Here is a 14,679-nt window from a genome sequence, read left to right as displayed (position 1 = left end):
GGCACGCTCAATTCTTGTAAATTTCACCGTATTAGTCATCCACTTCAATATGAATCCGTGGCGCTTTACCAAAATTATACACAATAGAATAATATTGTTTTTATTTAAATAAACAAGATGAATTAAAGAATTTTATTTTCAATGAAATAACGACAATCGACTTATTTATTTGTAAATTGTTGAGATTTTAAAAGTTAATTTAAAGGTTGATCAGTACGTTGATGTCAAGTGTTGTAAATACGAGAGGTGAGATTTTGTAATAAATGATGAAAAATTTGTGCCATTGTTTTATTCTATACTTAGAAATGAATGGTAGTCAGAAATATGGCAGAAGACTTTCTTGTTTCCTCCATTGTTTTCCCCGTACCACGGTTTTTAAATAAGTGTTATCAGTGCCAATAGGAGGACTTATAAAAGACGCCCACTGCCATCTATCGACGGGTAGCAAAGTTACTTTCCCCTTTTACAACTTTACAGTCATTGATCACTGTAAAGTAAAATGGTCAAAAGGTTTGGCTCAAAATTCTATGTGCTTGACCTTTTAACATAATAAATGCAGTCATGAACCAAGTTGAACTTCCGTTTTTGCAAAAAAAAAAAACAACTTAAGAAACCTAAGGAAAATAACCAAATAAATCTCTAATCGGATACTTAGTCGTGCGAAATCGTCACTAACGACCTCTGGCGACATGGATCATCAATTAATGCGCCTGCGTCGCATACGAATGCATCCGTGACACGCATGCGAACTGCTTCGTGGATGTTATCAAATTCGTACGTTTGAAATACTCGGAAAATCGAGAAATATATAATTTTGTGTTGTACTGAGAAAAGGCAGTTGATATTCAATGTTTTGCATTAAGTTGTGTGTGAAAAAGAGCAGGTATGGAGCACGCTTTCCGTACTTATAATCATGTCCAGTCGTTGGACATCTTTCAATGAATTATTGAGATAAATAGACACGGAATGAAAGCCATATCTTCTTTCCTGTTCAAATCAAATATCCATCTGCACAGGAAGAAATATTGAAACTAAAATTTTGCCAGTGCATCACTGATCGCAGTAGGTAGTGCTAGATGTGAGAGTAGAAGACCTGCATGCTGTGCTCTACCATTTGCCATTTTTGACAAAAAAAAAGTATATAAAACACCCTAACCTTAGGGTTTACTTCGGAAGGGTGAGGATATTTAGTATGTTAGTCTCCTGACTACTCTGAAGAGTCCAAACAGCAGCTTTCGACCTTTCCATTCACAATCGTTTGTTTGCAGACAACATGCCTTCTAGAACAATTAGCACTTTATATATTATAGGCACTTATTCTGTGGTACAGCGAGGCCACGCGGCTCTTGTCAAATTGAGTTGACAAAATAAATTATATTCAAGTTTACCCAGTACTTATCGGTAGGTAGGTATGACTGCAAAAAAATCTTTACCACGGATTTGTGGATTTATGACCAAACTGAACTTTTAGCCCGTACGTGACGAGCATCATGAGTCTTGAATGATTCAGTGCTGATCCGAACATAAAAACACAGAGGTCATCAGAGCCAGCGTTCCGTAAAGCTGCAGGGCTACTACGAAATTCGAAAATCGAAGTTCGTATCGTACCGTCCCTCTCTCTCGTATTGAATAGTATAAGTGACAGAGAGACGGAACGACATGAACTTCGATTTTCCGCTGATTCCGAGGAACCATAGTAGGTACTCCGTAGGCGCTATTTTAGGGTTCAGTTGTACCATATTTGGGTAGTTTCATGACTAAAAAAGTATGATTATATTTAGTAAGTCAGTATAGAGTATTTTAGAAAACTATACTTGGTTTGGATAGGTATTTACTTAACTAAATGTAAACAAAACAACGTCAATTGGTGTCTTAAATATTGAAATTCCTCCATTTAACTATCTAAACATTTACATTTCTGTATAGAAATACCTACACTAGTCTAGTTTCTATTAAGTACAATGATAGATATTTAAGTAAAATGTTCTAAAATCCTTGAATGTACCAAATCTGACAGCTGAAGTTTGTTTACATTTAGTTAAATACCTATCCAAACCAAGTATAGTCCATTCCTAGCCCAAAAAAAATTTGTAGGAATGTATGATTAGGATTACTAAAGGCAGTTATAGAGTCTCGCGAGTAATATTGCCTTTGGAAGGGTTCCGGGGAGCGGAAAGTTTGGGAATCTTTGATCTAAGCGTTTTTATTACAATTGCACGATTACGCGTGCATCGTGTTCATTGCTGACATTGTGCAGCTAAATGTCACATTACGCATGCGGATGGTACAGTCGAGGCCTTAAATAGACAGCTATAGCGTCAAATATAGGTTATGTACCTAACCTAACCTACCTATAATATAGGTATATTATGTCGCAGGGGAACGGCCAAAACAGTCGCAAGTTACATAGCAGTTGAAATACAGTCCGTCTGCAATCGCCAAAAATAGGTCGAATTCGCTTTTAAAATTCGGCCATAACAAATAAGAAACATGTGGAGTGAAATCAAATAAAATCTTGTAAAATGCGCGAGTAGAAAAACAGCATTCTTCCGTCGCGGGCGGGCTTTATGGTTCGCTAAACACGTCAATTAGTATGCCGTACGCGACACTGCTGCAGTTCCGTTCCGACAAGCGACAAGCTTTTGTCTGACGTTTGGGATGTTTGAGCATTACTTTGTAGTTTTTTTTTATTCTACTTGATGGTAAACGAGCAAGTGGGTCTCCTGATGGTAAGAGATCACCACCGCCCATAGACACCTGCAACACCTGCAACACCAGGGGATTACAGATGCGTTGCCAACCTAGTGCCAGTAATTTCACCGGCTGTCTTAATCTCCACGCCGAAACACAACAGTGCAAGCACTGCTGCTTCACGGCAGGATTAGCGAGCAAGATGCTGGTAGCAATCCGGGCAGACCTTGCACAAGGTCCTACCACCTGCAAACCTACAATTAAAAGTGGAAATTTAATATCCCCGTTCATTTTTAGTTTTTCGTACCTAGTCCTAAAAGGAACTGTTACCTATGGGTTCGCTATGTCCAGATGTCCGTCCGTTTGCGGATTAGCTTAGAGAATATTAGTGCTAGAAAGCTGAAATTTTGCATAACGATAAGGAAAAAGTCCTGACAGAATATTTTTTTTTCGGAATAAATTATGTTTTTGGTGTTTCCCCTAATCATAATGTGGGGATGATTTTTTTTCTCCTTTTTAACCCATGGGCGTGTCGCCGTGGGCATGTCGTTGGTTAGGTTTGCTAACATACCTACCCGTATTTTTCACTTTAGGAATTCGTTTTAAAATATTAAACTTTAAAGTGCAAATTTACTTATTATAAGAGTGAACTCTTCAAGCTAAATCATTGGCTTAAAATATTTTTTTAATTAAATGGCAATGGTTTAAATTTAAAACGAATTTAATTTGTTGCATTGTATGGTTTTTTATGACTTTACTTATGATTGATTTCAGGAAGAAATCATAGGTAGTTCTGAAATATGCAGCTTTCCGCCTCATCAGTAAACATAACTCTGCGACTAATGCGAATGAAATCATGTTCACATTGACTAGCTCATCAAGATTAGCAATCAAAATCCTCATGGTTAATGCAATGGTGTTGCGGCTAACAATTAGATGCGGAAACGTCGTGCGCGCGGGCGCCAGCGCGTGCGCAGGTTAGTAAATGGATGCGCGCGAAATGGGGGCGCAAGTTATAAAACAGTAGCGACAAAAAATGAAGCCGTGGTGGCAGAGGATCGGAGGTTCAAACCCCGGCTCGCACCTCTGAGTTTTTTCGCATTTCTTGTGCGAAATTACATTTGAAATTTAACATTTTACGGTGAATGAAAACATCGTTAAGAATCCTGCACATACCTGCGAGCAATTCATTGGTGTGTGTGAAGTTCCCAATCCGCACTGGGCCCGCGTGGGAACTACGGTTCAAGTCCTCTCATCCTGAATTGAATTTTGTATAATATACCTAATGTGGGGTGGAGGGAGGCCTCAACGAATATTCTTTTTAGATTTTATGACTTGTAAAGTTAACACAGTTGCACACCAATTTAATTGGTAGGTAATAAAAATAAATATTTACTCATAACAACAGAAATGTTTTGACAAGTTGTTTTTTCAAAGTCAAAGTCAAAGTCAAAATATCTTTATTCAATTTAGGCTATAACAAGCACTTATGAATGTCAAAAAAAAATCTACCACCGGTTCGGAAAAACCTCTGCTGAGAAGAATCCGGCAAGAAACTCAACGAGGTATATATATATTTTTTTTTTAAAACAGATTTACAATATTATTAAATGATATTTAAACATCACAAGTATTTAACACAACTTTATGTTTAACACAGTAGATTCGCTATTTGAAGGGATCGCTAATGCGGATCGGAATTATTTCCAAATATCCCTGTCCATGATATAATCATTAACTTTATAATACGCCTTTGATATTAATGTCTTCTTGACAATAGATCTGAATTTTGTATCCGTTTCATTTATAATATTTTTTGGAATTTTATTATAAAAACGTATGCAATTTCCCAGAAAAGACTTTTTGGTTTTAGCCAGTCTGTAAGATGGAACTTTAAGCTTCCCTGTGTTTCTAGTAGCTTTTGGCTTATCGACGTTAGTGGGGGGTGGGGGTTTTTTTTTCAGTATAAAGTGAATTTTTGTAATGTGTGTAGGTAGAGCGAATATTGTCAAAAAGATAATTCCAATTATTTTTTTTCTCATGAAAAGGAATAAATTAAAAAAAAATCGTTGTGTCGCGAAAAAATGAATGGTAGGTACATTTTAAACTGACAACTCTTTTGTTTTTATTTTGCACCACAACCGCCGCGACTTCTCGCCAAAATTGCAACACGTTGTATGGGTTTGAGGAAAAGATGCGGTTCCCATGTGATTCACAGTGTGAAAACAAGAGAAATGGTAACATTGCGCTTGCTAGGGTCATTATAGCGGGTTTATTTTATTTCATTTTCGTGGGCACATTTCTGATAACATGGTAGAAGATTGTTACAGCTTCCAGGTTATCTAGTAGAAGTACAGGGTGTCTAAAAAAATAATCGAAAATATCATCAAACATTCCAAAATAACATTATGTCACCACGAAAATTGAGGTGGTTGAAACGCTTGAGTTAATGAGTTAGAGACCCGTTACGCCCTCAAGTAATATTATAAAGATTTTGCGTGGATTCTGCTGGATTTCTGTATTACATTGCGTACATTATGATTTTGTACTTTGTCTAGTTTAAGATATTGCTTTTAGCGCTATTATTTATTTATTTATTAGGAACAGTTAAAAATTACAAACAGATACTATTGACACATTATAGAACACAATCAAAGTTTGTAACTTAACTACAACTGTCCACAACAACCATAATGTGGCGAAAGGAGCATGCGAAATGAAATAAGTTTAATATTACATTATTACATTCTAATAGAAAACTGACAATCCATTCTACTTCTAATTCAAGCAATGTACCTATTCAGCGTGAATATTTTGGATGCAGGCCCCAAAATCTACCAGCCAATAATTTTAACATGTTTAACCTATTTTTTACATTGACCACCACTTCATTGAGTGTTTGCCCATCGTAATGACTTATCAAGCCAAAGATCCAGATATGTGTGAGAATTTACGGGCATTACATTATTTATTTTTAAATTCAGCTTCAAATAATTGCAACCTTAACTTAAATTTTACGAGTAAGCCACCACTGTCTTGGAGAAATTACCTTCATTTCACACGTTGTACATAATCTATCTTTAAATCTACATGGCGGCTGCTTTATATCGAGGCCATCGAATTATCTCGGTCCAGTCGCTTCACTTTCAGTTCACTGAAATATTAGTCTACATGTCATTGATCTACAGGGGGCTGTGGCCTGAACAAACGTTGACCTTAGATTAAGGTGAACGTCTCGGCCTATATACGTCCCACTGCAGAGCACGAGCCTCTTCTTGAGGACTTGGGGCCGTACCTATAGTTCCCAAGCAGGTCCAGTGGCTCCAGTGCGTATTACGGACACACTACCATTGGATTTCTTCGCAGGTCTGTGTAGGTTTTCTCACGATCTTTTCCTTCACCGTAAAGCTTTTGAATTTTAAACATAACTAATTTTAAATATAATTTCGCACAAAAAATTCGAAAAACTTATAGCAAGCCCATGGCCCGTCCAAGCCCCATTCCGCGAGGAGTCCTGTGCCCAGCAGTGGGATGTATGGGCTAGGATGGTGATGAAGATGATGAAGGACGTCTGAGTTGTTCTAATGCCCAATAGACGACACCCTGCTATCACCTTTATTGTCAATGGCATAAAATTAAAGAAAGCTGTTGGGGCAGTGAAGACCAGCATATTTTGAGCTATTGCACATTCGATTAATACTAGCTGTTGCCCGCGACTCCGTCCGCGTAAAAGTATGAAAAATAGTTTAAATCCTATTCTAAGACCTACCGTATATACACAAAAAAATCATAAAAATCGGTCAAGCTGTTTTCGAAGGAGTTTGGTCACAATTTTTTTTAGGTAGGTACCCAAGAATTTTAAGTATATATTAGATATCCAGTTGTTTTACTGTGAAACAGTTTTAATGTGAGAGAGAAACTATGAACACGTACACAAACTTTCGCATCAATAATTTAGTAGTAGGATGGTCTATTTTAAACACGATCTTTACAACCCCATATCAGTAAATCAACCCTGTGATTTTCCCCACGCCTTCATTTATCATCTGACGACAGATACAAAGTGGTGGGATGTTTTTTCTGACCATACATCATCACAAACCGCCTCACATCGGCACTTCCGATTTTTTTGCGGGCCGTACAGCATTCCTGTGAGCGCATTCTCTGATCATGCTAGCCTGTAATGAGTATCGTTAGTTTTTGCATGGAATGGTGAGTATGCTAGGTTTGTCAACGGGGAGGTTATTGAATGGTTTTAATGGGCTCATTATTAGCTCCAGAATTCAGCTTAAGTTATTTTAGTTTTTAGACGATTGTAAAGTTAGTTAGAAGACGAGTTAGAAGTCGCCCTTCTATAAGCGTACCTACCTATATTATAATTGACGACCGGATGGCCAAGTGGTCAGAGAACCTGACTACGAATCTTGAGGTCCCGTATTCGATTCCCGGCTGGGGCAAATGTTAATTATTATGAATAATACGAATATTTAATATGTATTTAAGTATGTATTTATCTATATAAGTATGTTTATCCGTTGCCTAGTATCCATAGTACAAGCTTTGCTTAGTTTGGACTAGGTCAATTGGTGTCATAAGTGTCCCATGATTATTTATTTAATTACGAAAGTTTGTGAGTATGAGCGTGTCGTGTGTATGGTTGTTGTTCCTTCACGCTAAAACTTGATGGATTTGAATAAAAATTGGTATGTAAATAGCTGGACAGCTGGAATAACAGATACTTATTCCCACAGGATCGGGATAAAATCTCGAAAACGCAAGGAATTAAAACCCATCTACTAAATTTTAACCTCCAAACTACTTAAGAGTATTAAACATGGCACACAAGAATTATCTACATCTTAAAAACTAAACACAAAGTCTACATCGGAAATGGCACATTACACCCTCTATAATACCGTCCCAATTTAACACGACCTCTGCTTTCTACGCAGGTCTAAGTCTGTAAGCGATATTCTAGAGAGGAGGGTTCTTGTTATACTGGTTAAAGTATGGGGAGCATCTGAGGGTGGGTAAATCACTTTTGAGTGAATGAGGGATGTCTTTACAAGCTGTAGTTGTCAGCGGGGTGAATGATCGCCTGAGATGCTTAAAGTTTCTGATCTGTTTCAGGTTTCTTGCAAGGTTTGTTACCAGTTTTTGGTGGCGGAGGAGTAACGGAACGTACGAGCTAGCTGTAAATTTTTTTTAGGTCGTATATTGAATATCACGCTTGTTTTATTATTTCGTACAAAAATTCGAATAAATTTAACGCCAGCTCGTTTTGAAACCCGTGATCTTCGACTTGAGAGGTTATAGGTCAAAACTTGGCTACCACAGTTGTTAAGGTGATATCAGTTTAAAAAAAAGTTCACTCCACTAGTAGGCCGCAAAGGGCTCTTTTAGAGCGCTTTCGGAAATATCAACATTTTCAAGAAGAATGCGCCGCAAGAAACTTGATAGAAGGTTTTTTTATTTTCAAAATAAAATTATTACAACAAGAAAAAGTAACAACTAGACAGAAAACATACTTTAACCATAATAATATTAGTACCTACCTATGGATACAAATCCTCCATTGAAATATTCCAAAGTTTAGAAACCACAGTCTAACGATAACATATCGCTCGCTAAAAGATAACTGTCTCTTACACCCTACACCTCGAATTAAAGCGTTACTGTCAAACTGTAAAAAACCTGTCAAAAAACGTATCCGTATCCGATACTCCACGTGCGGCGTTCTCAAAATAACATCGCAACGTGTTACTCATTTACGTGACGATTTTGTTATGACTGAAATTATTTATGAAGTGTTTTTTACGAATTTAAAAATAAAATGAAATTGAGACGCAAGCGTGAAGAGGACGGGACACTTTTTTAGAACAAATATTATTTAAAAATAACGTTGTTCAATTCATAATATAAAGCCAAACTTATTGTTTACTTTTGATGCAAGCTATTTCGCTCACTAGCTATATTATTTTTTGTTCATTGTACTTGCATAGTAATTCAAACAATACAATATCATCATCAGCCGGAAGAACTCCACTGCCGAATCAAGGCCTCCCCCTAGAACGCCACAATGAACGACAACTTGCCACTTGCATCCACCTGTTGCCCGTAACTCTCAGGATGTCTTCAGTCCACCTGGTGGGAGGCCTGCCAACGCTTCGTCTTCCGGTTCGCGGTCGCCACTCGAGGATTTTTCTCTCCCAACGGTTATCTATTCTTCGAGCGATGTGACCCGCCAATCAACATATTTGTACCAAATTTCAAGTCAATTGATCACAATAAGTAGATGAAAGATTTGAAGATAATTTAAATATATATATACTTACGAGTAACTAGATTTGAAATGAGTCCCAAGATATATTTTTCTTTCTAACCAAGCTAGCTATTGAATTGATAAGTGATTGCGTGTAGTACCTATATAAGTACATAGAGTATAGAAGCAGTACCATGATTAACTCGTTGACCGGGTTACAGACAAATAAGTTTTGTAAGAGCTCGCCAATTATAAGACAGCCATGTGGCTGCCATCATGACAATTGTTTAAAGTAAGTAGGTATTGTTTTTTATTCTTAAAATTTGTAAGCTTTAATATTTTGAATGTCAATTTACAATATTTTTGTTATTTTACAGCGATCCCTAACGGAAAACCAATCTTAGTATAATTGTTGTTTTTAGGGTTCCGGAGCCAAAATGGCAAAAACGGAATCCTTATAATTTCGCCATGTCTGTGTCTGTCTGTCTATCCGTCCGCGGATTTACTCAGCGACTATCAGTGCTAGTAAGTTGTAATTTTGCATGAATATATATTTAAACTATGTCGACAAAATGGTACAATAAAAACTTCAAAAATATATTTTTTAGAGTACCTCCCATAGATGGTAAGTGCTAAAGTGGGGGTGATTTTTTTTTTCTCATCCAATCTTATAGTGTGCGGTATCGTAGGATAGGTCTTTTAAAATAATTAGGAGGTTGATAAAACGATTTTTCGATTCAGTGATGTGTTTGCAAAATATTCAACTTTAAAGTGTAAATTTCATTAAAATCGGCGTCCCCGCCCCTCTAGAATCTAAACCGGTGGGTGGAAAAATTTGAAAAAATTCAGGATGGTAGTAAGTATATCAAACTTACAAGGAAAACTATACGGTTAAGTTTTCTTGAGAATTATTAGTAGTTTAAGAGTAAATAGCAGCCTAAAGTATAAAATATACCTAAACTTGGAAGATTCCATATAAAATACGAAATCCTTAGAAAAATATTACTTAATTTTTTCGTAATGGCCACGGAACTCTATTTTGGGCGTGTCCGACACGCTCTTGGCCGGTTTTTATTTCACTAATTGTCATTCTTAGCGTTTTATTCGGCCCCAACGGCCATAGCCTGCTTACTGCCACTTCAACACACGATCATTATGGCCCTTTAATTTATTTTTAAAGCGCTCAAAAACGTCCTGTAGTAAAAAAGTAACCTTAATTCGTCTTCGCTTTCGTTTCGCACCTCGTTCTGTCAAAACTACCGGATGATAGGGTCCCTGAGGAATCTGCCACTTTTTACGAAAGTTTATTTTTATAGAAACGTTGAGACACAATTTATACTTAACCAACCAATGTTAAACTATACTTAGCGTGCAGCGGCACAAAATTTGACCCTCTCTACGTACAAAATTACCTATTAAATACATATACATTATAGGTACTGCATACATTTGAAGGCCAGATTTTTGCCGCTCAGTTATCATCATCATCCCAGCCTATATACGTCCCACTGCTGGGCACAGGCCTCCTCTCAGAACAAGAGGGCTTGGGCCATAGTTCCCACGCGGGCCCAGTGCGGATTGGGAACTTCACACGCACCATTGAATTGCTTCGCAGGTTTGTGCAGGTTTCCTCACGATGTTTTCCTTCACCGCAAAGCCCGTGGTAAATTTCAAATGTAATTCCGCACATGAATTTGGAAAAACTCAGAGGTGCGAGCCGGGGTTTGAACCCACGACCCTCTGTTTGAGAGGCGATAGGTCAAACCACTAGGCCACCGCGGCTTTTTTTCAGTTAGACTCAGTTACTCAGTTACTCAGTTAGGCTCAGTTATACTTTTGGGTAATTACCTATTAATTCCGGCAAGTTTAACTAGGTATTGTATGATTAAAACAAGATTTACTTGTTTAGTATTAGTGTGTTAGTTGCGAAAAGCAATAATTTAAGCTTTTCTTTAAAAACGTACTAGTATTATTTGTTCCAATCGAAAACCATGACTCCCGATTTCATCTGTTCCGATTTTAATCCAACCGGATCTGGCACCACTAAGTGTGATGGACAATATACGGCCACATGAGTGACAGCTATAGGGTTCCGTATCCGAAGGATCCAAACAAAACCCTAAAAATGGATCCGTAAACGCATGCCAAAGTGCAGTTTAAGTTTATTCTAGCCCTATAAAAAAAAGTCGTTCTGGCCTAATGGTTTCACCGCAGGGTTTGACCTATGTCCTTTCAAGCTGAGGATAGTATGGGTTCAAACCCCGGCTCGCACCGCTAAGTTTTTGAAAATTAATTTGCAAAATTACATTTGAAATTTGCCACGAGCTTCACGGCGAAGGAAAACATCGTGAGGAAAGCTGCACAAATCTGCGAAACAATTCAATGGAGTGTGTGAAGTTCCCAATCCGCACTGGGCCCTCGTGGGAACTACTGCCCAAGCGCTCTCATTCTGAGAGGAGGCCTGTGCCCAGCAGTGGGACTTACCTATATAGGCTGGGATGATGTCCTAGCCAGCTCGTATGGAATCGCAGAGCCGAATTATTCGCCAGTTAAATATAGCGCGATCAATAACCGGAGTCTGCAATCGTAATGGTTGTACAGTCGAACGGGAAATGCTCTATTTTGTTAATCAGATGTCGCATGAACTAGAGACTCACCCCGGTTTCGCATGGGTGCAATATTCAAAGAAAAGGTCTCTAATCAATTGCACTTTACTTTTCACAGAGCTCCATTTGATATATCTGGGCATTTTGCGTATATGTATCACATACAAACCTTCCGTTAAAAATATTTGATAGTGCATGAACACTGGATTTAAGCTATTAGAGAAAAGATTTAAGCGTACCTACACCCGGCGGGAAGTGACTTTATGATGGTCTTTCTGAAAGCACTGGTAGTACAACAAAAGAAATGACTTGGAAAAGAGCCTTTTTGCGGCCTACTTACAGAATAAAAGTTCGTTTTTTTGTGTAAAGCTGTGTTTAGCCATAATCAGACTCTATAGTAAGCGAACTTGCTTTAAACGATTTTCTATTTCTACCCTGGATTTGAAGGCGGCTAGATTTTCTGTATCTCAAAATTTAAATTCATAGCACTTTTTGCATCATCAGTCCACGTGCAGTATTTAGGTGCGCTGCATTTTCAGGATCCTGCGCCTGTGTGTAATTGATGCGGCTTAACGGCTCTCATTAACGAAGTTTATGTGTCGGATAGTAGCTAACGTAATAACTACTGGCACAAAACAGATAGGTACAGAAGTCAATTTCATGTACAGTCAAGAGCAAAGATATCGACACGGCCAAAGTTACAAAAATATGTTTACACGACTTTATGCACTTAACATTAAGGCACAAGGCATTGTATACATATTTTTGCAACTTTGGCCGTGTCGATATCTTTGCCCTTGACTGTATGTACTTCACTTTTCATACCTACCTACGCTCGGCGGTCGCTTTAGGGTTGTCAACTATGGCTTATGCACAAAAAATATCGTGGTAGTGGCACTCGTATCTAGTTGTTGGATTTATTGTTGACTGAGAATGAAACGGGAAGAATGGAAATATAAATTAATAATAACTAAAATATTTTAATGTTAGGTAATGTCATTGTTATATTACAAATCTGTCACAGAAAATATCTTGCGACGATTTCGAAATTGGCGAAATGAACGATTATTATATTTTAAAGTGTAATAAATTCGCATTCTCCATTATTGTACAAAAAAAGTTCACAGACGCGTGTCTCAAGCGGATGGCACTCGCGCTCGCACTGCAGGGCTACAACGCAACTGGAAACTTAAAGTTCGTGTCGTGCGGTCCCTCTGACACTTATACTATTTAATACGAGAGCGAGAGGGACGGTACGACACGAACTTCGAGTTTCGTAGTAGCCCTGCTGGTCCCAACGATCCGAGATATCGTGTCCGTGAGCAGTATCTATGTGTGCGTTGCTCGAGCGCACTTTGTATGTAGGTTGATTTCTGTACCTATCTGTTTTGTGCTACTGGTATCATGCAGTTATTCGCATTTTAATTAAGATATACTACATCATAAAACCTCTATTTTTAGAGTTCCGTATCACAAAAGACTGGTCAAGACACTTGTTCTTTGGAACGCGTGGAGTTATCAAGCTGAAGTGAAGTGAAATAGCATAAAATCAGTGTTTTGCTCCTCCGAGCAATGTTGAACACGAGCCATGACCCTTTTGTAATACTGTAGTTTACAAAATAGCGCACACAAATAATATGAAATGTTTATTTTAAGTTTGAACTTGACTGACTGATGAAACTGATGTTTTGTATCTGTACCTAATCTTGTTTGTGTGTGTTTGTAGTAGGTACCAAATAAAAGATTATCTGTCTATCTGAAATGAATATCAAAATACTCAAGTCTGCTACTTCTTCAAGCAGTGAAAAAATGAAATGTCTAAGTCAACGCATTTTATCTTTTCATTTACGGTAAACCGTCAATTACTGGCCACTGTGCAATAACTGGTCACCTTACACTAAAAATGAATTCTAGTCACCTAGAAACAGACTTAATTCTTAGTATAAGGTGTCTATTATTAAATGAGTTCTGGTCACTTATAAATAGAATTCATTTTTAGTATACTTAAGGTGGCCAGTATTTGACGATTTACCCTACAAACAGGCATCAAAAAAGGTGTTTTCATATAATTTGATGAAATTTGGTAGGTTGGAGTTAGTTTTGAGAGCCTTGGAAAGCCATAATAATATTTGTATCCCGGACAATCGCATAGTTCTTTTATTTCGCAGACAGCTTGTACCCAGCTAGTAAAGAATACAATCAAACCATCTATCACGAAACGAAATGAATTGGCCACAAATTATACTTTATTCGGTAAGCGGAGTTGAACGTTTGCTTTATAGGTTTTAATAAAAATGGAATATGAAATGGAATCGTTTTTGAACTATCGTCGCGTGACTTGACGACAGAAACAAATTACGAAATTACCTGAATGTTTTCGGTTAAAACAAATGAAAATGAAGAAAGATTGCGAGTTTGAAAATTAGTTGAAAACTCGATAAAAAATCTTGTCGTCTTATTTTGTCTAGGATAAAAGTTTTTCGATTATTCTTATATAAATTGTCATACAGAGAGGTTTTGGTTTGTTTAACTTGCAGTAAGTCATTTTAACTGCTTGTTTGTTTTTGAATTTTTAGCCGAGTTCAAGACAGAAGGTGCACAATTTGGTTGCATTTTTTTATTGTTTCTTAGACCTCTGTCCTTGATGAACTGATACTTATTTCAGTTTTGTTTCATTGACAAAATTAAAAAAAAAATCTAACAGTTCTTTTGAGTCCACTTAAACATTTCCACTCTATGTAGGTAGGTTTATTTTACCACCCTAAAGTTCAATTGATTTGTACGACTATTTTCACTCACAAATCAATGTGACAATCGGCTTTATTGCTTTTCAAAAACCTCATAAAAGAAGTAAACTTACTTGATCGACTATATCTACTAATTCCATTATAGACGCTTTAATTACGCAATACTTGACGGTTAATCCAAAATGCATACGAGATATTGCAAACAATTTCCCTGCCCCAATGAGCCAATTACAGGAACAGCAACAAGCGTATCGATCCGAATTAGCCAATGCGCGGGCGGTGCGTGATGAGCTTTCATAACAAAAGGGACGCCATGCTGCAGCGATTACTGGGACAGTCTCATCGCCTATTAAGGTGGGTTTAAACGAAGCCA

This window comes from Choristoneura fumiferana, chromosome 20 (genome assembly GCF_025370935.1).
Source record: "Choristoneura fumiferana chromosome 20, NRCan_CFum_1, whole genome shotgun sequence".
NCBI lineage: Eukaryota > Metazoa > Arthropoda > Insecta > Lepidoptera > Tortricidae > Choristoneura > Choristoneura fumiferana.
Note: the sequence above shows the minus strand (reverse complement) of the source record.